Source organism: Physeter macrocephalus, chromosome 4 (assembly GCF_002837175.3).
Source record: "Physeter macrocephalus isolate SW-GA chromosome 4, ASM283717v5, whole genome shotgun sequence".
Lineage (NCBI taxonomy): Eukaryota > Metazoa > Chordata > Mammalia > Artiodactyla > Physeteridae > Physeter > Physeter macrocephalus.
In genome coordinates, this window is record NC_041217.1 from 125,752,009 (window position 1) to 125,778,271 (window position 26,263).

Consider the following 26,263-nt stretch of genomic DNA (forward strand, 5'->3'; position numbering starts at 1 on the left):
ACATTTGTTCATTCAAGCTTTATTAAGTCTCAACCATGTGTTAAGCATTAGGTACTGAAGATACAAGATTGAACAAAGCACTAGGGAAGAAGTGGTTGGGAGAAAGATACTTAAACATACCATAAGGAAAGATAAGTGCTATAACGAGAGGAATATGCCATATAATGTGTGAGATTCGGGAAGGAAACTTTGCTATGAGGTTAAAAACTGAGACTAAAGCTAATGTATATATCTTGAGGTTTGGGTTTTCATATTCCTAATTCTAAGAATGTATTCAAGAAAAGGAGAATTACAACAGTTAGAGGAGCCATGGTAGGCTGACATGGGTAGATTAACTGGCTTATTTATGTTTTGGTGTGAAGGTCAAGGACAGAGTACTCTGTTATCTGGTTTCCTGTTGTGTATTTCAGGAATAATGTTCCCAGACAGACTCCTAGCTCCAAGTATAAAGGAAATTATTTACTCTGTAATAGAAATTAAATAATTGCTCTGTATTGACTGTATTAGTGCTGGGTATAACAAATTATCCTGAAATTTAGCAGCATGAATCAATAAGCATGTATTATCTCCCTATTTCTCTGGGTCAGGGATCTGGGTACAGCTTAACTTGGGAGTCTCTGGCTGAGCTTCTCTTTTGAGCTTGCAGTCAAGCTGTTGGTCTGGTCTGCAGTCTCATGAGAAGGCTTGAAGGCTCGACTGGGGGAGATCTGCTTCATGTGGTCACTCATATGGTCATTGGTAAGCCTTGTTCCATCACCACATGGGCCTTGCCATGGGGCTGTCTTACAGTAGGTCCCCCCCACCCCCCAATAAGGGCTAGTGATGAGAGAGAGGCAGAGAGAGAGAGAGAGAGAGAGAGAAAAAACGCTGGTGCCTAAGACAGAAGCCACTCAGTCTTAGAAGCAACATCTCATCTCTTCTACTTTATTCTACTGGTTAGAAGCGAACGAGTAAGTCCAGCCCACACTTGAGGGAGATGACACAGGGCATGAATATCGGGAAATGGAGATCATTGAGGACCAATGAGTTGATCAATCAAGGCTATATGATGAAGCCTCCATAAAAACCCAGGAGGAGAGCTTCCAGGTTGGGGAATCAGAATGCTTCCACGTGGCACCATACTGGACCCCAAACTCCGTGAGGACAGAAGCTCCTTTGTTAGGGACCTTGCCCTATGTATCTGGACGTTGATTTGTATCTACTTTAATATCTTTTGTAATAAACCTATAATCTAATGAATAAATGGGTTTCTGAGTTCTGTGAGCAGCTCTAGCAAATTAATCAAACCTGAGAAGGGGGTTGTGGGAACCTCTAGTTCATAGCTACTAGGTTAGAAATACAGGTGACAACCTGGACTTGGCAGCTGGCATCTGAAGTCGAAGGAGGAGATCATGGGATCCTCCAATCTGTAGCCAGTAGGTCAGAAGCGCAGGTAACAACCTGGGCTTGTGATTAGCGTCCGAAGAGAGGGGCAGTATTGTGCGACTGAGCCCTTAACCTGTGGGATCTGATGATATCTCTGGGTAGATAGTGTCAGAATTGAGTTGAATTGTAGGACACCCTGCTGGCGTCAGAATTGTTGGATGTGTGGGAAATTTCACACCCGATCCTTATTGGTGGTCAGAACCTATTACATATCTTAATAACTTCACAGATGAATTGCTTCCCATCAAATATTAATTCTAAACATCAAAAATGCCTATGTTGGTAAGGCTTTAACTAAAACATTGCTATATGTAAATGAAATGTGAATGCATCTTATGGTTTTTTTCCCCAAGTACTTCTTCAGGTTCTAAAATATATTTTATCTTCATCTAGAAAAAGAGTGGACTAAAGATTCTTTATCTTAGAAACATACTTTAATTTCTTATAACGTGAGGGTCTGCACTTAATAGGGGCACACTAAAAATTTTTTTTCCGAGAGGGGGCTGCTCTTCTTTGCTGTGCGCGGGCTTCTCATTGCGGTGGCTTCTCTTTTTGTGGAGCAGGGGCTCTAGGTGCGCGGGCTTCGGTAGTTGCGGCGTGTGGGCTCAGTACTTGTGGCACACAGGCTTAGTTGCTCCGCGGCATGTGGGATCTTCCCGGACTAGGGATTTAACCCGTGTCCCCTGCGTTGGCAGGCAGATTCTTAACCACTGCGCCACCAGGGAAGCCCCCCACACTAAAAATTTAACAAGATGGACAGCTAACAGTTCCTTCAATAAATGTATAAAATGACTGAAACCATAGAGTCATCAAGAAAACCAGATCAAAAAATGCTTATTTTGAGCAGTAGCTCTGGGTGGAGGCTGTTGACTTTAATATGAAAATGTTACATTTTGGGTTTATGAGAATATTTTTTCTTTAAATGTATTCTCCTTACCTTTTGCTTATGGGCACTAAGGAGGGCATTGATTAAAGAGGGATGGTATGTCTTTGCTGATTGATATAGATATATACACACACACATATATTTTAATTATAATAATATTTATAAGACATGGTAGGTCTGGGTTTTACCCTGATCCTTATATTAAACAGTATGTGCAGCCACCGGTTCACTTTTTATATTTTATCGTTGTTTGGATGCCTTTCTGACAGCAAGAGATGGGGCAGAAGAAAAAAGATAAGTGTGGTGGACAAGATCCTATTATATGTGGATGGCTTTCTGTTTATCGGAGATTCAGCTCTAGCAATATTACCTCAAATGGAAGGAAAAGTCAGGACCAATCCTGTTTTTTCTTTAAACTATCCTAGACAGTCTGTAAAATGAGTTTCAGATTTCAAGTAGTAAGAGATTTCACATTTGGACTATGAAATTAAAGTTAGGATTATATATATATGTGTACATATATATATGTATTCAGAGTTTTCATGTATCTTTGAAGGCTCTTTGAGCAGAGAAAATAATCTAAGGACTATATTTTAAAGGACAGTCATTTGGTGCTAAATTTTATTCATTTTATTTTAAAATTTATTTATTTAAAAAATTTATTTATTTATTTATTTTTGGGTGAGTTGGGTCTTTGTTGCTTTGCGCGGGCTTCCTCTAGTTGTGGCAAACGGTCTACTCTCTTGCGGTGTGCAGGCTTCTCATTGCGGCGGCTTCTCTTGTTGTAGAGCACCTGCTGTAGGCGTCGGGCTCAGTAGTAGTGGCACGTGGGCTCAGTAGTTGTGGCTCTTGGGCTCTAGAGTGCAGGCTCAGTAGTTGTGGTGCATGGGCTTAGTTGCTCCATGGCATGTGGGATCTTCCCGGACCAGGGCTCGAACCCGTGTCCCCTGCATTGGCAGGCGGATTCTTAACCACTGCGCCACCAGGGAAGCCCTGTTTATTCCTTTTAAACTTTCAATTTAAGATGATACAGGTTTTGGCTAGGATTTGAGATCTTGCCAATCTGTCAGAAACTGAATAAGCATTGACATTCACTTTAAAAACTGGTCATTGTTTCATCAACTTCAAGATTTCATCAGACTGATGTTTTTTGGAGGGAAATGATATTACTGGGTAATTTATAGTAATAAAAGTGTTTAGAGAATGTGTGTATTTTATTTGATTGTTGAGAAAGACGATATTCCATAAAAGTAATCCATACACCAAAAAGCAATTTTAAACAGAATCCCTACTCTCATTTTTAAAACATAAACATTTTAAAAACCTGCAGTTGTCATTCAGTAGTAAGTATGAAAAGTAGTAGCCAGTTCAACTTGTAAATGGTGATAGTTTTAAAACTATAGTCTGCAGGATCTGGGAAGGGAAAGCCAGTTGAATAGAATCTGGTTCTAGATGCTTAGAAAGTGGACCTTTCAGTAAATGCCAATTACAGGTGGCCCTCCGTATCTCATCCTTGGATACCGAGGGCCTACTGTACTATGGTACTTTGTATAGGTGACTTGAGCATCCATAGATTTTGGTATTTGCTGAGGGTTGGGGGTGGAGGGTGGTCCTGGAAACAATCCCCTTGGATAACGAGGGATGACTGTACAAATTCTGAGCAGACCTGTCTGTTGAAATCTATGTTTGGGTCACTGCTGACTCTTACCTAAACATTTCAGAGGCATGGAATTAACGTGTTTGTCAGGGCACAAACATGGTGCTTCTATAGAGTTGAAAGAGACAGAGAACTTCAGTTTTTGCTCTGGAGAGTTAGAAAATGGAGGGAGTGTGAGTGGACTAAAAAGTGTCAAAAAAAAGTCAACCTAAACATCTGGTGTCTGGATGGTTGATCATTGAGAAAAATGAATGCTTATCTATGTGATGGGCTTAGATTGTTCTGTAACAGCAAATTCTGTTATTTGAAAATATCCTCTAGAGTGGGTGTATGTCATTCTTTTTAAAGTGTTTTATCAGTCACTTAATTTATGTATGTATTTGTGAAATACAGGTTTGGGTTGGCTAAAATGGTACCCACTTGTAATGGAATGTCACTCTACTGCTTACACCTGCAAGTCACATACTTAGCATAACCTCAGACTCTCCATGGGGCTTCTTTGGAGGAACTTGGGTGGAGAGATCAAAGAAGGAGGGTTTTTTTGACATGTCTCTACCCAGCTTTCAAATCTACTGTTGAAATAGGAGCACTGAAATTCTCTGGCAGAAAGCCTCAAGGTGTATTGATCTGTCTTGAGTAGTAAATCTAGGATTTCAGGGGTCTAAAAATCCCTTAGGCTGAAGAAATACTGATAAATGGTGTGGGATGGGGAAAGCCAGAGCGTTTATTCTGTTCTTAGGTAATGGAGTCATGTTTTGCCTCGAACCCCGTGCTGTACGCTATAATTGAGTATTGTCTTACTTGCTTGTTTCATTCTTGCAAATGACTACGTGTAACGATGGAATTATTTCTATAACAAGTGATTTTTCTTTTCTCAAACTGAAAACATTTCCGTAAAACATTTCTAGTAAAAAAAAAAAAAAAAAAAAGTAGAATGATATTATTACCCAGTCATTTTTCAAGTTAGATGGCTGAGTGTCCTGGGAGGAAATTGCCTAACTTTTTATGAAATGATTGTGTGCTTCCATTTGTGTATCTATTATAGAATGTTAGTTAGACACCACATGAAGACAGAATAAAGGAACAATCTGCTGACTGTAAAAAATAAACTGTCACGTTATCTAAAATGATTAGGGGCCAATTTATAGAAGGAAGAAAGACGGAATCCTTTTGTGATCTTCTTGTTGACCATCAGCAAGAGTCATGGTTCTTAATTCTATTATATTTTGAGATGCCTCTTGGGAAGAGTCCACAAAGAGAGCTTAATGGGGCAGAGGATTCTGTACACCATAAAACTACAACTACTGTGATGGAACAGACCATTGATAATATGGTATTCACATAACTGGGATTCCAGGCTTCATCAGATAATCCTCTTTAACAAACTATATTGAAGCAAGTCACTGAGAAGAAATCTAATTCTACCCCCCCACTCCCATTCCCCCACCTCCCCTAAAAGAGACCTTCTTTGATTCATGACCATGTTACAGTCTCTATTTATTAGAAACATTTCTAACTGGACAGTTTTTATTACAGGCTGGTGACACCAAGATTTTTAAAGTTCTCTTTTAAATTCCTTTACCTGCCCCAGAGTCAATGTGAGCAGAAATAAAAACTTCAAATTTTTCCTCTCCTCTCTCCCCTCTCCCTTAAAAAAAGATAAGCTGAAAAAGCTCAAAACACGCCAGAAAGATGTGGCAGACTTACATGGAGTGGGGTTTGAGGCGGTGGGTAAAGGTAAAGAGGTTGTCACTATTCGAGATGGATTTACACGGCCAGTCCTTTTTCGTATGGAGTCGTGTTTCCCCTTCAAACCAGGACTAGAACCTAGAACTTACAAGCATGACTCAGTCTTACCTACCGACTTGAAATAGAAGGAAACTAAAGTCATGGGAGAAGACCATATTTTGTTGATTAACCCAGGATAGTGAATATTAAGGACATCATGTTTGTTTACTCTCATTGATGGATTATCTTTCCCTTTGCGGGAATCTTCAGGCACAGCTTTGGAATTAACCATTGTGAATGTGTTTATATTGGCAGGAGCGTGGGAACCTTTGGCTTTGTTTTATTTGGGTGTGACGAGTGTAAGCACGTGACTTGGACAGCATCACTATAAAGCTGTCTGGATCTCTATATCTGGCTCAATGGTTTTGTGTTATGTATTTCCAAATGAAAAAATCCAGTTGAGAAACAGAGTTGGGCTCTTTCAAAACCTTCCCAAGATTTTTTATTAATGTTTATAGTTTGCTTATCCAGTCCCTCCCACTTCCTTCCAGTCATTCATTGACTTACCAGTCAATTTAACATTGGAAGCTAGATCGTTTTGGATTGGTCTTTAGTCTTAGCAAAACACTCATCTATGGTGTTGAATAATTTGCAGTAATTGTTACTAAACATCAACTGTGTGATTGCAGACTCTGAGCGCTGGAAGACTGGTTAGAGTGCTGCTGGTCTAATTATCTTCAACCAGGAGTCTATGGGTAGGGTTCAAGGGCCACATGAGCCCCTGATACTGTGTGAAATTTTAGTCATATTTACTTACGTGCATTTTGGGAGTAAAAGGGTTTGTGGCTTTTGTCAGGTTTTCAAATGGGTGTTTGGCCCCAAAATGTTAAAGGACTAGTCCTTTAGTTTACTAGATGAGGAAACCTTACAATACTTGCCCACTGTAGCACAGCTGGCTGGAGACAGAGCAGGATCTCCTGGTGTATATCAGCCATGTAGGCAGGGGATGGTACCTAGCAACAGGTAGCTACCGTATACAGGGCAGTGAGCCTTCTGCCAAAGAGCGGCCTCTAAGATTCTTGGACAGAAGTTGTGCTGGTCTTTCTAAAATGGTGTATTCTCTATGTTTTTTTTTTTTAAATCTCCCAAGTTCAGGAAATGTAGTGCAGTCTAGAATCTAGACTAGGAGGTAAGCTTGTCCTGTTTATAGTGCCACAGCTGCAGATCACCCACGTGTCTCATTTCCTGCTCTGAGTTTAGAATATAAATGAGGAGATTCTCTTTGCATCCATAACAAGTATATCCTGGTTACTAAAATAAAAGCCTGGTGACATCAATGAAAAATGGGAACAGCAAAGCCACCAGCAGCAGCAGATTCCTTGTTGGCACTCTACTATATATAAGGTGTTTTTGTGCTTTTACCTCCTCTTCTAATTTGGGGTATTTTTGTCAATATTTAAATGCCAGTCAATCACCACATAGCTAATATGAGGTTATTTTATGGGGAGTCATACCTTTATTTGGGGTAACCTAAGAAAATATGAAGTAAAATTATTTTCTGGATGATGATTTTCAAAGCAGAAGAAAGTTAGATGGGGAAGGAAAAACCTTTGTTAAGCAAAGCAGAATTCTACTTGCAAAAGTGCCAGGGATTCTACAATGGAAAAAACCACTTTCTTCAACATCTACCTACTGTCTACACACTGATGCTAGAAATGGTTCCAGTTCCTCTTTTGCTTTAGTAAGTTAGTGCTAATGGTATTAGTAGGAGAGGTAGTAGTAATTCTTTAACGGAAGAAGAGGTTCTGGTTTTTTAATTGTTCTGGTTTAGGTTGTTTCCTAAAGTAATTGTCCAATGAATCTATCTTTTCTGCCTTACTGGTTATTCATTTTATGACCACAAAGAAAAGCCCAGGCCTGACCTAACAAGCAAGATTATGTGTTCTTTAAAGGTAAGGGTTGGGGGAAGATTGTAAACATTTAAATTTAGTATCTTCTAAAAAGTTACTGTCAACGTAGAAAAGAGTTTTAGTAGTTGAAGTTGTTCAGCAATGAAAAGGCTGTCTCTTCAAGTAGTGAGCAGCCTGTCATTGGTAGTAATCAACCAGAAGCTGGTTGAGAGGGGAATCATAATGATGACCCCAAGTGATAACTTGCATTTGATGGTGATTTCTTTACAAAGTACTTTTGTACTAGGGGTGCTGGTGGTTGTCTGTGTTGCCAGCCATTTGCTTCAGCCTCATGTCATTTTCCTGCAGAACTTGTCTATCTCTCCTCTCTGAGTGTGGGCTCCCACCGTGCCTGCTGAGTGGGCACCTGGCCACATGATCAGTCCCACAGCCACTGCTGATTGGATTAGGATGGGCCCTTGCCCCAAGGGGGAGCAATCAGATTCTCTCTTATAACAAATCAGGATTCACTATTTCTAGGCCCACCTTCATTGGCATTTAAACTGAAAAGTCCTGGAGGCTACCTGGGCAGGAGGTGTTGGAGATGTTGGAGAGAAAAGTTGTTTGGCAGATTGGGAAAATCAGATGCAAAGAGAAAAGTGGAGACAAAGGACCATGGGGTATAATTATGATCAACTGCAAATGATGAATCTCTCTCTGACAGTTTTCTCTTCCTGGTTCTGGTTCCTCAAGCTTGTCAGCACTTTGTGTCCTGAGTTTCTTGAGATACCTTTGTATCCTTCCAGCTAATTTCTGCTTAAGCTAGTGTGCATAAAATCCTGTTACTTGCAAGCAAATCATCTCTGATTAAGGCAACTTTATTTTATTTCATCTGATCATCTCAATAGTTCTTCTCCCTTATAAAATCAGAGGAAACTGAGGACGAGAGAAGCTAAATGATTTGTCCAAAGTCTCCCAGCTGAGAAATAGAGGGGTTATAAGTGAAAGCAATCTTGGAACCCTAGTGCCTTGATCCCACTGAGTCTGTGGCGTGAATCCATCCATAGTGCTCTGGAGAGGCTTCCTGATCTGAGTGGGAAATCATACGAGATGACTCCTAAGGTTCCATCCACTCTACATCTCTTTTGCTGAAGAGGCCATGACTCACTTAAGATTCTTTGGCTCTATAAAAATCTCATGAGTATCCCTTCAGCTTTGTGAATCATTTACTTCAAAGACTCTTAAGTGTAACCATTTTAGAAGATGCTATTCAGTGGGGATGGATGCCTCTTTGTTAGTGGGTGAACTTAATGTTGAAATGAGTGAGTTTTCTTGTCTTTTATTTTGTTACGTGTTACCTTGTGTTCATTTCTAGTCCTTGGGTAGGCAGACAGGGTTGGTGTACTGGAAGTGTATTTTTAGTCTGACATTAAAAAATGTATCATAGACACCAACACAGGAAACAGTTTTTAGGTGAGTCAGTATATAAATAACCTCAAAGAGTTTTCATAAAGGGATGGTAGGTCTTTTAAATTTAACAGTCCAGCTTCTGAGGCCCCCTTCCCAATGTCCTGCATTCATTTATTGCTTATTTATTGGGCTTCTACTATGTGCTGGCATTTTTTACTCAGGAATTAAGGTATAAAGATAAGTCCTTATCTTTCGTAATACAGTTTCAAAAAACATCATGACCCTTCTTTGTTTACTTCTCTCTATCCTGAAAGACTGAATTTTGAGGGCAAGGACTGTATCTTGTTCATCTTTGGGTCCCTAGCACAGCCCGAGGCACAGTAAATACTTGAGATGTAGTCGAAAGAATTAGGTGCTCACTGTCTAGTTCAGAGAGAAAGAAACAAAAAAAAATCACACTAATGTGTTCAGTGCTAAGTGCCCAGAATATTCCCTGAACACAGAAGGGGAAATGATGAACTAACTGCGAAGATAGTTTTTTAACTGAGTCTTGAAGGGTGGAGTCTTAAAGGAGATGTTGGAATTTGTGACTGTCTACTATCTGATGGCAAAGAAACAATCCAAGGGCAGCCTTATTTTGTTCTGGGAAGCCAGAGTTTTTAGGCCAAATCCCCGACCTATCACTTATAAATTATATGACACTTTTGGTAAGTTTGTGAACTTCCTTATACTTCATTTTCTTTATCAATAGAATAGCTATAATAGTAGTACCACCCTTATTAGGATTGTTTTAAGGATGAAACTCGAATAAAATACACGTGAGGCTTCTACATAGTAAGTGTACAGAGTAAATGCTCAGTAAAGGTGAGTTATTATTCTTGGACTTGAGCAGAGAGAAGAAATGTGAGTTCTGGAGAGAATATAGTAGCCCAGAAAAGGAGGCAGCAGGGTCAAATGTGCAAAACAAGGACCTGGGTGGATGATGGCCTTAGGCCTTTCATTACTTCAGGACAGTGGTTCTTAACTTTGGATCAAGGACCTTGACCTTGGGAGAAAAATGTGCATAAGCCCCATTCAGATATTTTGTATTCATACTTCAACAGAAGACCTGAAGGTCGTCTGTGGAATTTAGAGGTTTATGAATCTCAAGGTAAGAGTTCCAACTTCATGGTATAGGTAGACCCCATGAGTGCCAAATTGCATGTTGATCACCACTTAAGCAATTGGAGAAAACCCTAAAATAGAAGTTATGGGAAATTCTCAGCATCCTTAGGAGAATATGCCCACAAGGGATGATTTAATCTTATTTGACTGTAAACATATGAATATGTAAATTAAAATGTTTGGGAATAGAGTAATAAGTCAAGATGGGAGCGGAGGTATGTGGGTGACAACCTTTTAGAGGTCTGCAAACTGAGATTATAGAAGGTATGTGACTTCTCCAAGGTCATCTGGTTTGCAGCTAAGAAAGGCAGGACTAAGACCCATATTTTTCCATCGTGAAATACTGTGAAATGACGTGTTGTATGCAAAGGACAGTAAATGTACTTGTTAGAAGAATTCTAGACTGGAGAGAAAAGATAAGATCCTGAAAGATAGAGGGGCCAGTCGGTGAGTTGCCTTGATGACGGGGCTAAGAAATTTGGAGTTTGATCCTTGAGAAAAGGAATTGAAAATCACATATTTAGGGCTGAAATGAAATGTGGAATTCAGGATTTGAGACTCATAGCTTGTCCTTTGAATTATACAGCAGCTGGAAATCGAATTTCTTTTTTTTCCATCTGGACTTCTCGCATGGTGGTCTTCCCGACGGGAGGGCATCTGTGAACTTTTTAATGGGAGAAGTCGTAAAGCTGGGTTAGGGCTGTGTTCGCACAAGGCTGGCTTCCGAGGCAGGTAAAATCGAACTCCCCTTTTTCTTTTCAGCTACAGACACAGCCACTGCTGCCACCACCAGCTGAGTGACTCGGAATCTAGGGGTTGCCAGTAATTGTGGGTTTTAAGTCACAGAGGAGAAAGATAAGAGGCGAGCAAGGCTGGTTTTTTCACAATTAAATGTTGCCTCTCGGGCTTCTCTGTCGGCAGGAATCCAAGAGGTCAGGACCCACCAGCCATATTATTTTTCTCCCTGGCTGCCTGCTGTCATTCTTATCCCCTCCTCATTCATGGGAACGAAGAAAAGGTGGGTTGGAAATAAAAAGCTTGTTCTAGCCTACTTTTTCCTTTGCGAAACTTGTCGGAAACAAAGCTTTCCCGTGAAACAGACGGGATCCCTTCTGGTAGCTGGCTTTTCCTGCCAGCAGCACAAAGATGTTTTTTGGCGGGGGGAGAGAAACCATTGTTGAAATGCACATTTGTCCTTTTATAGTTATGACTTTGTTTTTTCTCAAGGACTGCCATGGTCTCTGGTATTTTTGTATTTGCTTCTGTTTAACTCATGTTAGTCAAAATCAAGTTTTTATCCGTGGTTGCTCCAACTCCATTATAAGTGCCCTGAGGGCAGGAATTGTTTTACTGTTCTTTGTTTTTACCGCAGTGCCTCAAAGGTAGAAGGCAGTTAAGCAGCTAGTGGTTTAGTTTTCTGCATTCATGACATGTTAGAACTAGAAGGACCTTAGTCATCATACGTTCAACTTCAGTATTTAATGAAAGAATACAATGTGTACAGTGACTTACTCCAATTGTACAGCTAATTAGTGGCTTTTCTAGAGCAAGAAACAGGCCTCGTCCCCGAACTCATGACATGATAGGAAAGGCCTGGAGTGGTGGAGGTGGGCAAGCCTGGTTCATAGTTTGCCTGCTTCCCAGTTTCATTTTGAGATTGCAGGTGATCATTTACATCTGGCTGGCATCTATGTGCAGCTGAAAATGTCTGCACATAATAGGCACTCAAAAATGTGAGCTTTAGAGAATCATTGTTTTATTTATTTTTAAAATACAAGACCTCCTTTATAAGAAGACACATTTCTTTTTTAATTAATTAATTATTTATTTAATGTCTTCAGAATATCCTTTATTATTATTTTTTAAACATCTTTATTGGAGTATAATTGCTTTACAATGGTGTGTTAGTTTCTGCTTTATAACGAAGTGAATCAGTTATACATATACATATGTTATATGTTCCCATATCTCTTCAACAAAGTGAATCAGTTATACATATACATACGTTATATGTTCCCATATCTCTTCCCTCTTGCGTCTCCCTCCTTCCCACCCTCCCTAAACGTCTGCGTCTTTATTCCCGTCTTGCCCCTAGGTTCTTCAGAACCTTTTTTTTTTTAGATTCCACATATATGTGTTAGCATGCAGTATTTGTTTTTCTCTTTCTGACTTACTTCACTCTGTATGACAGACTCTAGGTCCATCCACCTCACTACAAATAACTCAGTTTCATTTCCTTTTCTGGATGAGTAATATTCCATTGTATATATATATGCCACATCTTCTTTATCTGTACATCTGTCGATGGACACTTAGATTGCTTCCATGTCCTGGCTATTGTAAACAGAGTTGCAATGAACATCTAGGTATTTTTTGATTTCCTCTTTGATTTCTTCAATGATCTCTTGATTATTTAGTAGTGTATTGTTTAGCCTCCATGTGATATCCTGGCTATTGTAAATAGAGCTGCAATGAACATTGTGGTACATGACTCTTTTTGAATTATGGTTAAGAAAACACATTTCTGGGATCTCTTTAATGTCAGAAAACGTAGCCCGATTGCTGTTGTGAGAACAACTTAGGAGGGAGAGCAGGCTAATAGGGCTCCTGGTTGGATGCAGCGTAGAATTGCCTACAAGTGGAAACTGGTCCTGCCCACAGATAAGAAAGGCCACAAGTGCAATGCCTTTGCCTGGGTCCCATCAGCCCTCGCTGGAAAGGACTTGGGTTGCTATGTTCAGCAGTTAGTAAGGGATGCCTGCTGTGCCTGCCTTGCTGAGCAAGAGGCTAGACTGTAGGGGTGGGAGGGCACGAACGAGAGTCCACGGGCCCAGCTTGCATCAGGAGCGAGATAAACATAGACGACGGTAGGCGATGCAGTGGGAGAGGGGAAGACCTGGGGCTGAGAGAACACAAGAGGCACTGGCACAAGGCACGCAAGAGGACGCTGCCCAGGCCTAGTGTTGTTCAGAGGCAAGTTTGCAGAGAGGTGCACAGAGAGACCGACAGAGATGAAGGGGGTGCCAGCATTACATGAAAGGAAAGAGGCTTTCACAGGAGAGACTGAGGAAGACGGCTGGAGGGGAAGAGCAGGAGAAGGAACCTCCTTTTAGTACTGGTGGCTTTTATTGAGGGAGGGGCCGCTGAGGTCTTCGGGGCCCAACCCAGGGTCCTGGTTTTCGGTTACACTTCTCCCTGTCTCACAGACACACACGCCTTCTCCACCCTCTTTGTGGTGTTATGAGTCCAACCATCTCCCGGAAGCCTGAGCAGCAGCCCAACATTGTCCCGTTGCTGCCCGGAGGTCAGGGAATGCCCTTGCTGATGATCAAGGGGAGGACCTGCTCTGCAAATAGCACCCCAGTCCCGTGTGCAATAATTCCCCACCTAAGCTGCACGAAGCACATACTCTGTGCAAATAACACTGGCCTGACTCCAGCAGTGACACAGCTGTTGAAACAGCTTAGTCACCGGGGCGATGGAGGTGGTGTGGCTCGGGAATGCGGGGTGCAGCGATCTGACATTTAGCTGGCTGGCAGCCGCCCTGAGAGCCAGCACAGATCTGTGGGAGAGCTGCAGAGAGAATCTGCTTCCTGTCCACAAGCATTGCCTTGTTTCTTTTGAAGCCCAACCACAATCCCCTCCCTGGGCAGGGCAGACTGGGGAACAAAACGTTTTGGGACCCAGGAGAGGAAAAAAGAAAGGGTGAACTCCGTTGAGACACCTGGTTTCTTTCCCTTAATGATCCATGTTAATTTCCTGGATAACTTTTTTTTTTTTTTTTCCCTGCCTCAGGCTAGGCAGAGTGTGATTTAGACTTGGTGAAGGTAGGGCGGGGCAGGGGGGAAGAGCTAATTTATCTAGAAAATGGAGTGACTTTCTTAGCTTTGAAGGTATCCAGGTGATGTAGGAAAAAGTTAAGAAGACAAGTCCTGGCCCTCCTGCCTGATCCTGATTGCATTTCTTCAGCCGTTTCATCTGCCAGAGCTCCTGTCTGAAGGGCTCTGGGCAGATCTGGGGACACTACTTCACTGGTTTCATCAGAATTTGAGGAGGACTAATAAACTGCCACAGAGTGACCCCATTCCTCTTCCAGCCCTTTGAAGAAGTGACCTTTGTGTTTTCTCTTTATCCTGGACTTCTTCTGCACTGTTTGTTTTGGGAGTTGTTAAGTTAAATTAGCCATCCCTTTCCTCTCCTGGTTACTGTATGAGAATGCAGCTGTCAGTCTGTGAACTCCGCTGTCGTCTATTTTTAGATTCAGTGTGAATGAAGCTCTCTTCTCTAATTGCATTCAGAGAGAGAGAGAGAGAGGGCGGGGGGGAGAGGTAGAGAGAGGTAGATTTTCGTAACCATCACACTGGCTATTATTCTAGATGCTCTGTGCACTGATGGTGTCCTGGGGAGAAAGCAAAGAAACCCACTGTGTGTTTCCCTCCCTTGGCTGTCAAGTTTGTTTTCACTCCACATTTATGTTGATTATGGTCAAATAGGAAAGAGCAGTGTCGCCACATTTGCTCTCCAGTGTTTTAACACTTGCCAGCTTGGATGGTTCTGATTTCTCTAGCTTTTTAAGGAAAAGATTGGCTCATTGTTGAGTTCAAATTCCTTGGAAAATGGGGAAGGTCCGTCTGGTGACCTTTACTATGAGATGAAATAATCTTAAACGTGCTGAAAACTGTGTAAGTGCAGCGGGCCACAGTTTCTTCTAGATCTCTCTACCCCTTCCCCCACCTTATCCCAGTCTGCCTTTCACACAGCTGCCAGATCTCTTTGCTTATTAAACATCCTTCTAAAGAAAATGCTGGGACTTCTCTGGTGGCGCAGTGGTTAAGAATCCGCCTACCAATGCAGGGGACACAGGTTTGATCCCTGGTCCGTCCGGGAGGATCCCACATGCCGTGGAGCAACTAAGCCCGTGCACCACAACTAGTGAGCCTGCGCTCTAGAGCCCACGAGCCACAGCTACTGAAGCCCGCACGCCTAGAGCCCGTGCTCTGCAACAAGAGAAGCCACCGCAATGAGAAGCCTGTGCACGGCAACGAAGAGTAGCCCCTGCTCGCCGCAACTAGAGAAAGTCTGCGCGCAGCAACGAAGACTCAACCCAGCCAAAAAAAATAAATACGTAAAATATTAAAATAACTAAATAAATAAAATGCAGCATTCAGAGCACGTTTCTTCTCTTTGTCAGGAAATCCTTCCTCCTCTCAACCTTGTCTGTTTCTCCACTCCTTTTCCCATTCTCTGCCGTATTGAATTAGTTGATTTCTCTGACTACACTGTCCTATTTTTTGCTTCCATGACTCTTTAGGCATGCGGTTCCCACTGCCTATAATTTCTTCTCCTGCTTCCTTACCTAGTGAACTCTTACTCATCCTGTGATTCACAGTTAAACATCATCTCTTCTAGATGAGATAATCTAGAAGATCGTGTATTCTATGCTGCATTTCTTGTCCCCCTACCTAGCACTCTTGACATCTTTGTGCTGACGACAGTCATCCCTCGATATCCCTGGGAGATTGGTTACAGGATCCACCTGAATATAAAAATTCATGGACGCCCAAGTCCTTTATATAAAATGGTGCAGTACAGTCAGCCTTGTATATCTGCAGGTTCTGCATCTGTATATAGAGGACTGACTGTATATACCTACTTTAGATGTACTACCCACATGAGATAATACTTATTTATGTATATGCCTGCCTTCCCCACCTTACTGTGAACAATCGAGGGCAATGACTTTGCCTTGTATGTCTTTTTCATCCCCACTATTGTGCATAGAAACTAGTAGGTGCTTAAACATATTTGGTGGAGGAAAAAATGAATTGGATTGGATGGTCCATTTAGAATTAGAGGTTTCAGAGGTATACTATTCCATCTTGGTGGCCACACCAGCTGTTATGACTTCCTGTTATGAGTTCCTGATGGACTTCTTTTCTGTCCTGGAAAAATAGGCTTGAGTAGATTACCAGAGACCTGACGTGTTATACCCAAATGGGTGCTGTACAGTTTTTCTTCTCTGAAGTCTCTTGCCAGTAGTTCCACCTATTCTCTTATCCCTATAGACTTGGGCAGGCATGATACACACCTCAAAGACCCATCTTTTTATTGCTTTACTTAAACCTTAAACTCTAGAACAGGTCAGAGAACTATTTGGTTTCTAGTCCCTGTGGCTACATCCTTTCTCCTCCTTTACCGCTACTAGCCCTCTCAAGCAGAACACTACTGCAACCCCATATTATAATTCAGATGGAGCGGGAGGAAGGAGACGGTGCCTCCCTCAGGCTCACTCCCCTTCCACCCAGTCCCAGGAACAGGCATATCGCTTCTTGATGGGACCCCTGGCCAAATTTGAGGAACATCCTTTTTTCTGAGTGTGTGTGTGTGTGTGTGTGTGTGTGTGTGTGTGTGTGTGTGTGTGTGTGTGTGTCGGCGGGGGGGGTGGTGTGGGAGAAGGGAAGCAGGCAGTGGGGAAAAGAAAGTGAATGCCACCAAAACAGAGCAAACTATAGAGTACACACGTTTGTTATAGAGGTGACGGAGCGACGGAGGGAATTTTGGATTGTAGGAATATTTGGAGAAAGAAGAATGATATTCATTAATTTAGCAAATATTTAATGACTCTCTGTTTTGTAAAGACATGGGTGATATAGCTGTGAGCAAGACTGAGGTAGTCCTTGGCTTTCAGGAACCTCTCAGTCTAAGTGGGAGGTGGGTAGGGAAAGAGATACAGATAAGTAGTCAGGTAGTTGAAGTGCAGTAGGATACGTGTTACAGTGCTGGACACACAGGGTACTGTGCGAGCAAGAGGAGGGGCACTTCATCCGTTTTAGTGGGTGAGGGAAGGTGGGAATGAATCTGTAGAATTCTAGAAGATGAGCAGGAGTTGTTCTGGCATGAGTGGAAATGCCACGCACTATCTGCAGAGTACCGTCTGCAGCCCAGAGGCAAAGAAGCTCTTTTGTAATTCATCCTCTCAAAGGGGACACCTGTTAAAAACCTGGTGTGCAAGCAGGGACCCCAAGTGCAGTAAGTGTAGGTAACCTTGAGTAGCAGACTTAAAAAAGCAGTCAGCATTTACTGAGTGCTTACTTGTATGCCAGGGCTGTGCTGAGTGATTAGCACATTTAGTCCTCCCAGCCATAGGAGATTGGGCATACTGTTATCCCCCTTTTATAGAGAGAGAAGTTCAGTGGCTTGCCTACTGTTGCACACCTTGCCTACTTGGCCACCAAGTGGCCAAGGTGGGCCGTGATTCCAGGCTGCCTCTCTCCAGAGCCTGAACTCTTACCCATCTTCCAGGCTGGAGGCAGGATGGTGGGCTAAGGTGACTAGTCTCGGGGGGCAGGAATAGGGAAAGGTTTGCGAGATGAGACCCTGGGATGCTAACCAAGAGTCAGATCTTCGTCTCTTATGCCATTTAAGGAGTTTCAACATTAGACTGAGGGTAATGTAAAGACGCTGAAAGTATCTCAGAAATCATCTATCTGGCTACAGTGTGAAACACAGGCATGGGGCAGGTGTTTGCGTCATCTAGGCCTGAGATGATGGTGGCCTTGAACACGGGGAGTGGTGGTAAGGAGAGAGACGGGGATAAATCTGCAAGACTTGATGAGCTGAGAGAATTGACCAGATTTGGTGGTTTGGCTTTCTTTTCTGAACCACAGAAATAAAGCCATCCAATGGGTAGTGAGCGTGAAGATTTGAAACTTAGGAGGGGATCTGAACTTGAGAGGTGGCTGGTGTCCCAAGAGCAGATGAGGCCCCTCAGGGCAAGTGAGCTGAGTTGGAAGGGGAAAGAGCTACTCTACAACCCAGTGAACACCAGGATGTACTTTTTTCTATATTCTGTGGTCTTGCAGATTCATTTGTTTACAAAACATTTGATGCCCCAGCTACTTTTCCAAATGTATAGCCTTTAAGCAGTCCAGTAGGGTGCAAAAAGCGTGAGTGGATGTTTTCTGACTGCAAAGGGCCTGATGTGAGGAACATTCCCCTATGCCCTAGTCATGTTTCATAGACAGCTTACTTCAATTAGGAGATACTGCTTCAGAGTATAGCAAGGGATCATTCTGATGATGCTTAGAAAAATGTCTTCCTACATGTGGAAAATATTTCTCCACAATGCAAATGCTTGACGTGATGGGGGAAAAATGAGAGAGGTGGTGTGAACTAAACTGTTAGGCTGGTTTGCGAAATAATTGTACTCATTCATTTTATAACTGCTTACACCCAGGCCTGCATCTTAAGAAAACAGCTGAGACCAAATTTATAATTAGCTGAGTCCATTTTTGCCAGACCTAACCGTGGATATAGGACAGGGTTGGTTTTGTTATTTCCTTAATTGAAAACGTCAAGAAAATACAAGCCAGGTCAGGGAGTTTTTGATCAGGGTAGGAATGCTGGCATAAATAACCCCAGATTATATGTCTGCAGGAGGCTGGGAGGAGGCTGGTCTGCACGGCCTCCTTCTGAGGTTACCCAAACAAACCTGGTGACTGGCAGCTCCCCTATGTAATGTGGGAATGCATGTGAGCATTTTGAAATCTCTTTAATTTTTTCCCAGAACAAGGGCCCAGGGAAATCAAGGTTTCTTAGGGAACTGAAAAGCTTCTGAAAACCATAAAATAATTCTTTATTAACTCTTAATGTAACTTGTCCTCCCCCTTTCCCCCTTTATTTCCAGTTAATTGATCAATAATATAACATAACCATCCTAGGACTGGATGGAAAGGGAGTGAGTATTTTTAAGTACCTATATGCCAAGTTGTCCTGTCAACAGCCTTGGGAAGTAGGTCCCACTCTTTCTATATTGCAGAGGTGGAAACTAAGACGTTTCAGGTCTCTTAGCTAGGAAGACATAAAGATTAAATTGAAAAGCAGATCTGTTTGGCCTCCAAACTCTTTGTACTATCCTGGCTGGCAAATACCTGTTTCTAAAAGTGTAAGTAAGAAGCATTTGGATTACTTTCTTTCTTTTTCCTCAAGGAAAGCTCATCTTTCATCACTTTAGCCCCTCCTCCCAGGGGCCATTCTTACATTAAACAGCTGCCCTAGGTTTCTTGAGGTGCTCACACTGTTTTCCTAGCTATTTGTCCCCCCACCATTTTTGGCTTATGCTAAGGACTTGCTCACCTCTCTGGCCTTCCACTTGTCTTCAGAAAACTGATTGACAAACACTTTTCTCATGAAGGGCAGGGCGTTTTAACTCATACAGAGATAAATGCTTCTCAAGGATATGATTGGTCTATACTTCCCAATATGGAAAGGCACAGATCTTTCTGCTTGTAATGATACTCTGCAGTCTGGGTCTGCTCCTCCGGAAGCCTGGAGCGCAGGTTCCTCACATCAGAGCACTGCTCCCATAACAGGATGGAAATACCGAGTGTGCCTTTCCACACCTCCCTTCCCAGTATTGAGAATGGATTTTCCCTGCACCAAAATGCGTCTCCAAAGCCATTTGAGAAACGCGAGGCTCCGACAACCCACAGGATAGCAAAGCTGCTTGTTTCGTTTAGGTGTGGAAAACCATGCATTTCAAATCTATAAAGGCCCTATGCTGATATACTTCACAACTTTACCCCATGGAACTGGTATAACCAGCGTCCTTGTTTTATAGGGAAGGTTCTCCAGGTGCCAGAGGTAGCCTTGGCCTTCCTGCCATTCTCCCAGGGAGTTCGAATTGGATGCTTTACTTTCATTATCTCTGTGGGGAGGGGTGGGGTGTCATGAGACCAGTGTTTTATTACATGCAACATAGTCATTAAAGCTGAACTTTGTTTCCGAGTCCATTGGAGACAGAAGAGAAAGTGATTCTGGTGGCTGACTTCAGAGCTTTGCTGTGTTTCTCTGCCCAGTATTTTCCTTTTTCTGAGTTTTGAGTTCCAGGTTTGGATACGGGTTCATAGTGGGAGGTTCCATGTCCCTGAAACCCGGTAATTATTTTGAATTAAAGTAAGTATAAAACTGACTTTTCACTTCCCTAATAAAATGATAAAAACAATAGCTAACGCTTCATGCTTTCTGCACTATTCTAAGGATTTTTCATGTAGTAACTAATTTAATGATCACAGAATCCTAGGAGGCAAGTCCTATTCCAACAGGGTAAGAAATCTGAATGTTCATGGCAGGGTGGGTAGGGGAGATCACAGAGTCCAGCCAGGGAAGGCTCGAGGGCCACTTGAACTGGCCATTCTCCCTGTGGTTTCTGTAAGAACTATACGCCATGCAACTCTAGGAGCTTGAGTGTCTGATGTTTCTAGGGGTAAAGCTTTCCAAGTCTTGGCTTCTCTGCCTCACAAACAGGAATGATAACACCTGCCCCCAGATGGCAAAGGAAGTAAGGGGGTGATGTGTGAGGATTAGGCAGAGCATGTGGTAAAGTTCATGAACCAAAATAGAAAGCTTTAGAAAGAACTTCGCCTAATGCTGAAATGGAAAGAAAAGAACGGTGGTGTGGGGGGAGTATGAAAAGTGTCCCCCCAAAGAATGACATAGCTTGTCTGATGTCTTATTAGCTGACCTGCGCAGAGATTTTGTTTCCTTTTATTTTTAGCGAATTGGTTATTGACATTTAAAGATTGAGAGATGTTGTATAACCATCTGAATTTCTGGCTTCTCTTGAAAGAAGCAGCAGGTCTGGTCAGAAGACCTGTGCTGCCTTACGATGATGGCTGGAGCTGAAAGCAGCTGCCTCCAGTCCACAGGGCTCACTCCTGTCCCTGACTACACACCTGGTTAGGGCCAGATCCACAACACGAACACAAGCGTCCCCAGACTTCCAACTCCACGCTGGGGGGCTCGCATCACACTCCTCCAGTCAGTTTTCTGAAGTAGTGCTGTGTTTCTCTCCTGTAGAAAGTTGTGTTTGGTCAGAGTTGCGTGGTCTCTGCGCGCAGTGTGTTTGATTCAACTGTTGAGTTTCTTTTGAATTCTGTTTCTAACAACAAAGGTAACAGAGGGTGGTGGGGTCTGGGGTGATCCGGACTGAGGTTTAAGGCCCAGCTTTGCAATTACTAGCCATGTACTCTTGGACAATTTATATACCTAACCTCTTCTTCTTTTTTTTTTTCTTTTTTTTTTTTTTTTTCGGTACGCGGGCCTCTCCCCGCCGTGGCCTCTCCCGTCGCGGAGCACAGGCCCCGGACGCGCAGGCTCAGCGGCCACGGCCCACGGGCCCAGCCGCCCGGCGGCACGCGGGATCCTCCCAGACCGGGGCACGAACCTGCGTCCCTTGCATCGGCAGGCGGACCCGCAACCACTGCGCCACCAGGGAAGCCCCCTAACCTCTTCTTTATAGGATGGGTGTGAGGACCGAAGGGGACAGTGTACATGCGGAGACTTGCTCTTATTAAAGACCTACCTATTCATATTTTGTGACTAGTTTGAGGCGCTTCTTTCATCACAAGTCACCCAGTTTTCTTTAAGCCATACAAAAAAGATGGTTGTCTTTTAAGACAGTTTCAAAATACTTCTCTTTCTCATGTTACCAACAATAATACAACTTCAGGCAAGTCACTTCATATCTGAGGACCTCAGTTTACTCACTAATCAAAAGGAAATAATCCATGCCCACTTTATAAGTTGTTCACGAGGTCATTTAAATGAAAGCATGGAAGTCACGAGGGCCTAATACAGAGTAATTGTACACGAAAACAGTGTTTAAAATTTTTGTTTTTAACAGCATACTTTAAAACAGTCTGGGGATTCCCAACAGGTGGCAATAACTTTTAAAGCAGGGAGCAGGCCAGGAGGCCAGTCTGTGTCTGGCCCTTTCTCTCCCTGAGGCACCTGCTCTGTATCAGGCCCACTCCTAACATTTGTGGGGTGCAAGGTAAGAGTACCTATGAAGGCATGGCTGCCACATGTCTAAATATTTTAAAGTGATAAACTTGGCTTAGCAAATTGTTAAGCCAAATAAGTCTTATCATCCAATTTTAACAAATTTACTTTTGTAATGCACTGGAAGTCTGGATGTGAATTTAAGATTCTTGGATGCCTTGGAATTCTGTGCCAAAAATGTGATGGACCACGGAGTGTGGGCTTCTAGATGTCTTTTCTTCCCACCCCTGGCTCCATCCCATACAAAGAGTGTGTTTCTGTGTGGACACCCCACCCTCCAAGCTCAACCTCTGTCTGTATCCTCCAAACAGCAGCCCTTTGAGCACTCCTGAGCCCAAGGGTGCACAAGTAGTCGTGTAGTTCCCTCTGGGAGGCCAGATCTGGCGAAGAGGTACCCACCAGTCCTACGATGTGGAAGTAGGCTCAGAGCTGTCTGGGTACGTATTCTGGGGTCCTGAGTTCCTGGACCATGTTCTAAAAATTGGGGGAGGGGTTAGGCTCTTGATGGACATGTCCCCTTCACTTTAGGGTCTTCTCATCTGGAGAGGAAGAGAACAGCTGGAAAAGGGCCAGACAGAGCGGGACCCTTTAAAAGTGCGGCGCCCATATTCAGGGCCCCTCCTGCTGTGTTGTGTCTAAGGCCAGTGCTGCTCTGAACCCTGGTCCTCCAAGGAGCGCAATATGAGAATTGATAACTTCCTTTATACCTTTCAGATTTATACTGTTGAGTTCTGTGGTTCTGGAAGTGCCCTTTCGACAGAGTTGAAAGTCCCAATTCCTAATCACAATGTTAGAAATGAAAAGGAGGTACCCTGGTGCCTAATATTCAACTCACAGATGGGAGCTCTGCTCAGTTCTTTCTTTGGACCACTGAGGCTGCCAAGTGACAAAACAGTTGTAGCCATTCTGGTTCCTAACCAAGAGGATATACAAACTCTGAGCATTGCTTCTGCCAAGCCAGGCGTCCCACAGTTTCTTATACAGACTCTTATTATCCATTCTCAGCCCTGGGTCTCTGCACAGCCTGGTGTCCTCAAGTCCAGAGTCTCCTGGACTATGTGGAGATGGGAAGATGGATGAGAACTGGGGTTCCAGCAATTCTGTGTACAGACTTTGACCCCTCTACCCTGTTGTCAGCATCTTGCCTCTTCTGTCTTATGCATCACCTGGTGCTTTCCAGTTCTGAGTGGCTTGGGGGTCTATTGGACATGTTGGCTCACTTTTCCAAAATATCCCTTCTGTGGAGTTTCAGCTGTGCCCATCTCTGTGGCTGTCAGGAAATCCTACTCCATGTGTTTTTCATCTTCGAAAAAATTGTTGCAATCTCTGGTTTGCTCATGTCACTACCGTTTTTTTTTTCCCCTTGTGATTTAATATCCTTTGTGTTCTTTTACTGTTTCTTTGTTTGTTTGTTTGGTTTCTTTGTGGAGTTTCAGGAGTGAGAGGAGGAAAACGTAAGTAGCCAATTCACCATGTTTGACTGAGATTTATTATCTTTAGTTATTTTTTTCATTGAAGTATAGTTAATTTACAGTATTATATTACTGTCAGATATACAGCATAGAGATTCAGGGTTTTTTTTGTTTTTGTTTTTGTTTTTTACAGATTATACTGTATTAACAGTTATTATAAAATAATGGCTATAATCCCCTATGCTATACAATATATCCTTGTTGTTTTTCTATTTTATACATAGCAGTTTGTATCTCTTAATCTCATACCCCTTACATGCCACTCACCCCTTCCCTCTCCCTGCAGGTAACCACTAGTTTGTTTTCTATATCTGTTTCTGTTTTGCTATATACATTCGTTTGTATTATATTTTAGATTCCACATATAAGTGATATTATATAGTATTTGTCTTTCTCTGACATAAGCAAAGCATAATATTGTCTGGGTCCATTCACATAGCTGCAAATGGCAGAACTTCATTCTTTTTTATGGCTGAGTAATATTCCATTGTGTGTGTTTATGTGTGTATTTATATGTGTATATTTATATATATATATTTATACCACATCTTCTTTATCCACTTGTCTGTTGGTGGACACTTGGATTGCTTCCATATCTTGGCTACTGAAAATAGTGCTGCTATGAACATTAGGGTGCATGTATCTTTTCGAATTAGTGTTTTCATTTTTTCTGGATATATACCCAGGAGTGGAATTGCTGGATTGTATGGAGTTCTATTTTTAGTTTTTTGAGGAACCTCCATACTGTTTTCTGTAGTGGCTGCACCAATTTACATTCCCACCAACAGTGTACAGGGTTCTTTTTTCTCTACATCCTCACCAACACTTGTTATTTGTAGACTTTTTTTTTTTTTTTTTTCTTTTTTTGCGGTACGCAGGCCTCTCACTGTTGTGGCCTCTCCTGTTGCGGAGCACAGGCTCCGGGCGCGCAGGCCCAGCAGCCATGGCTCACGGGCCTAGCTGCTCCGCGGCATGTGGGATCTTCCCGGACCGGGGCACGAACCCGCGTCCCTTGCATCGGCAGGCGAACTCTCAACCACTGCACCACCAGGGAAGCCCTAGACTTTTTGATGGTAGCCATTCTGATGGGTGTGAGGTAATATCTCACTGTGCTTTGACTTGCATTTCTCTAATATTAGAAATGTTGAGCATCTTTTCATGTGCCTGTTGGCCATCTGTATATCTTCTTTGGAAAAATGTCTATTCAAGTCTTCTGCCCATTTTTTGACTGGATTGTTTGTTTTTTTGATATTGAGTTATATGATCTGTTTGTATATTTTGGCTATTAATCCCTTGTCAGTTGCATAATTTGCACATATTTTCTCCCATTCTGTAGGCTGTCTTTTTGTTTTATCATTGCTTTCCTTTGCATGCAAAAACTTTTAAGTTGTTAGGTCCCATTTGTTTATTTTTGCTTTTATTTCTTTTGCCTTAGGGGACAGATCCCCAAAAATATTGCTGTGATTTATGTCAAAGAGTGTTCTGCCTATGTTATCTTCTTTATGGTATCATGTTCTACATTTAGGTCTTTAATCAATTTTGAGTTTATTTTTGTATATGGTGTGAGGAAATGTTGTAATCTCATTCTTTTACATGTAGCTGTCCAGTTTCCCCAGCACTACTTATTAAAGTGACTATCTTTTCTCCATTGTTTATTCTTGCTTCCTTTCTCATAGATTAATTGACCACAGGTGTTTGGGTTTATTTCTGGGCTCACTGTTCTGTTCCATTGATCTATGTGTCTGTTTTTGTGCCAGTACCATGCTGTTTTGATTACTGTAGCTTTGCACTATAGTCTGAAATCTGGGAAGGTGACACCTCCAGCTTTATTCTTTTTTTCTCAAGATTGCTTTGGCAATTCTGGGTCTTTTGTGGTTCCATATACATTTTAGGATTATTTGTTTTAGTTCTGTGAAAAAGGTCATGGGTATTTTCATAGGGACTGCATTAAATCTGTAGATAGCTCTGGGTAGCATGGCCATTTTAACAATATTAATTATTCCAATACAAGAGCATGGGAGATCTTTCCACTTCTTTGTATCATCTTCAGTTTCCTTCATCAGTATTTTATAGTTTGCAGAGTATAGGTCTTTTATCTTCTTGGTTAAGTTTATTCCTAGGTATTTTATTCTTTTTGATGTGATTTTAAATGGGATTTTTTTTTTTTTAACTTTCTCTCTCTGATAGTTCATTATTAGTGACTGAGGTTTTAAATGATACTAATAAAGGAGTGGGTGCTGATGTTCATGGAGGTTTGGTCTATATCAGAATGGCCTCAAATTCCTTCTTTCCTGCATTATTTCCTTCTCTTCCTAGATTTCCTCAGAGAACCAGGGATTTACCACACTGTCAAATTGTCTTCAAGCCACACTGGGTCAGTGGAAAGAACAGCCCTAAATTTCCAGACAGCAGTTATTCTTATGTTTCCCTTGTGACCTGATATTCAGGTTCCAGAGCCTAGAACTGAGCCGTCTCATAACCCCAGTGGGAGCTGGCTCACCAAGGTCATTTTGGAAATGTAGCCTGTGCTTTTTTTCCCTCCATTAAGACTCCTCTGTTCTTGAACTTGCTCAACAGAGTATAAAACAGACAAAATGGATAGAGGCAGTTTTTATTACTCTAATCTCCTTAATGAGTTCTATGGTGAGTTAAACTCATTCATGGTCCTTATTGATATGGAAGTGTATGTGAATGTTCCTTTGCACAATTATGAACTTATTATTATATTCCTGTCTGTGTGTAAGTCTTTAATTTGGAAAAACCCTTTATCTCTTATATTAACTTTGTCCAT

The 26,263-nt window shown here is 42.2% G+C and overlaps 1 protein-coding gene across 5 annotated transcripts in view; it reads left to right on the top strand.

Moving 5' to 3' along the window:
- WLS (Wnt ligand secretion mediator) overlaps positions 1-26,263 on the top strand; it is a 108,546-nt gene that overhangs the window by 40,018 nt on the left and 42,265 nt on the right. The gene's annotated exons all lie outside the window — the stretch shown is intronic.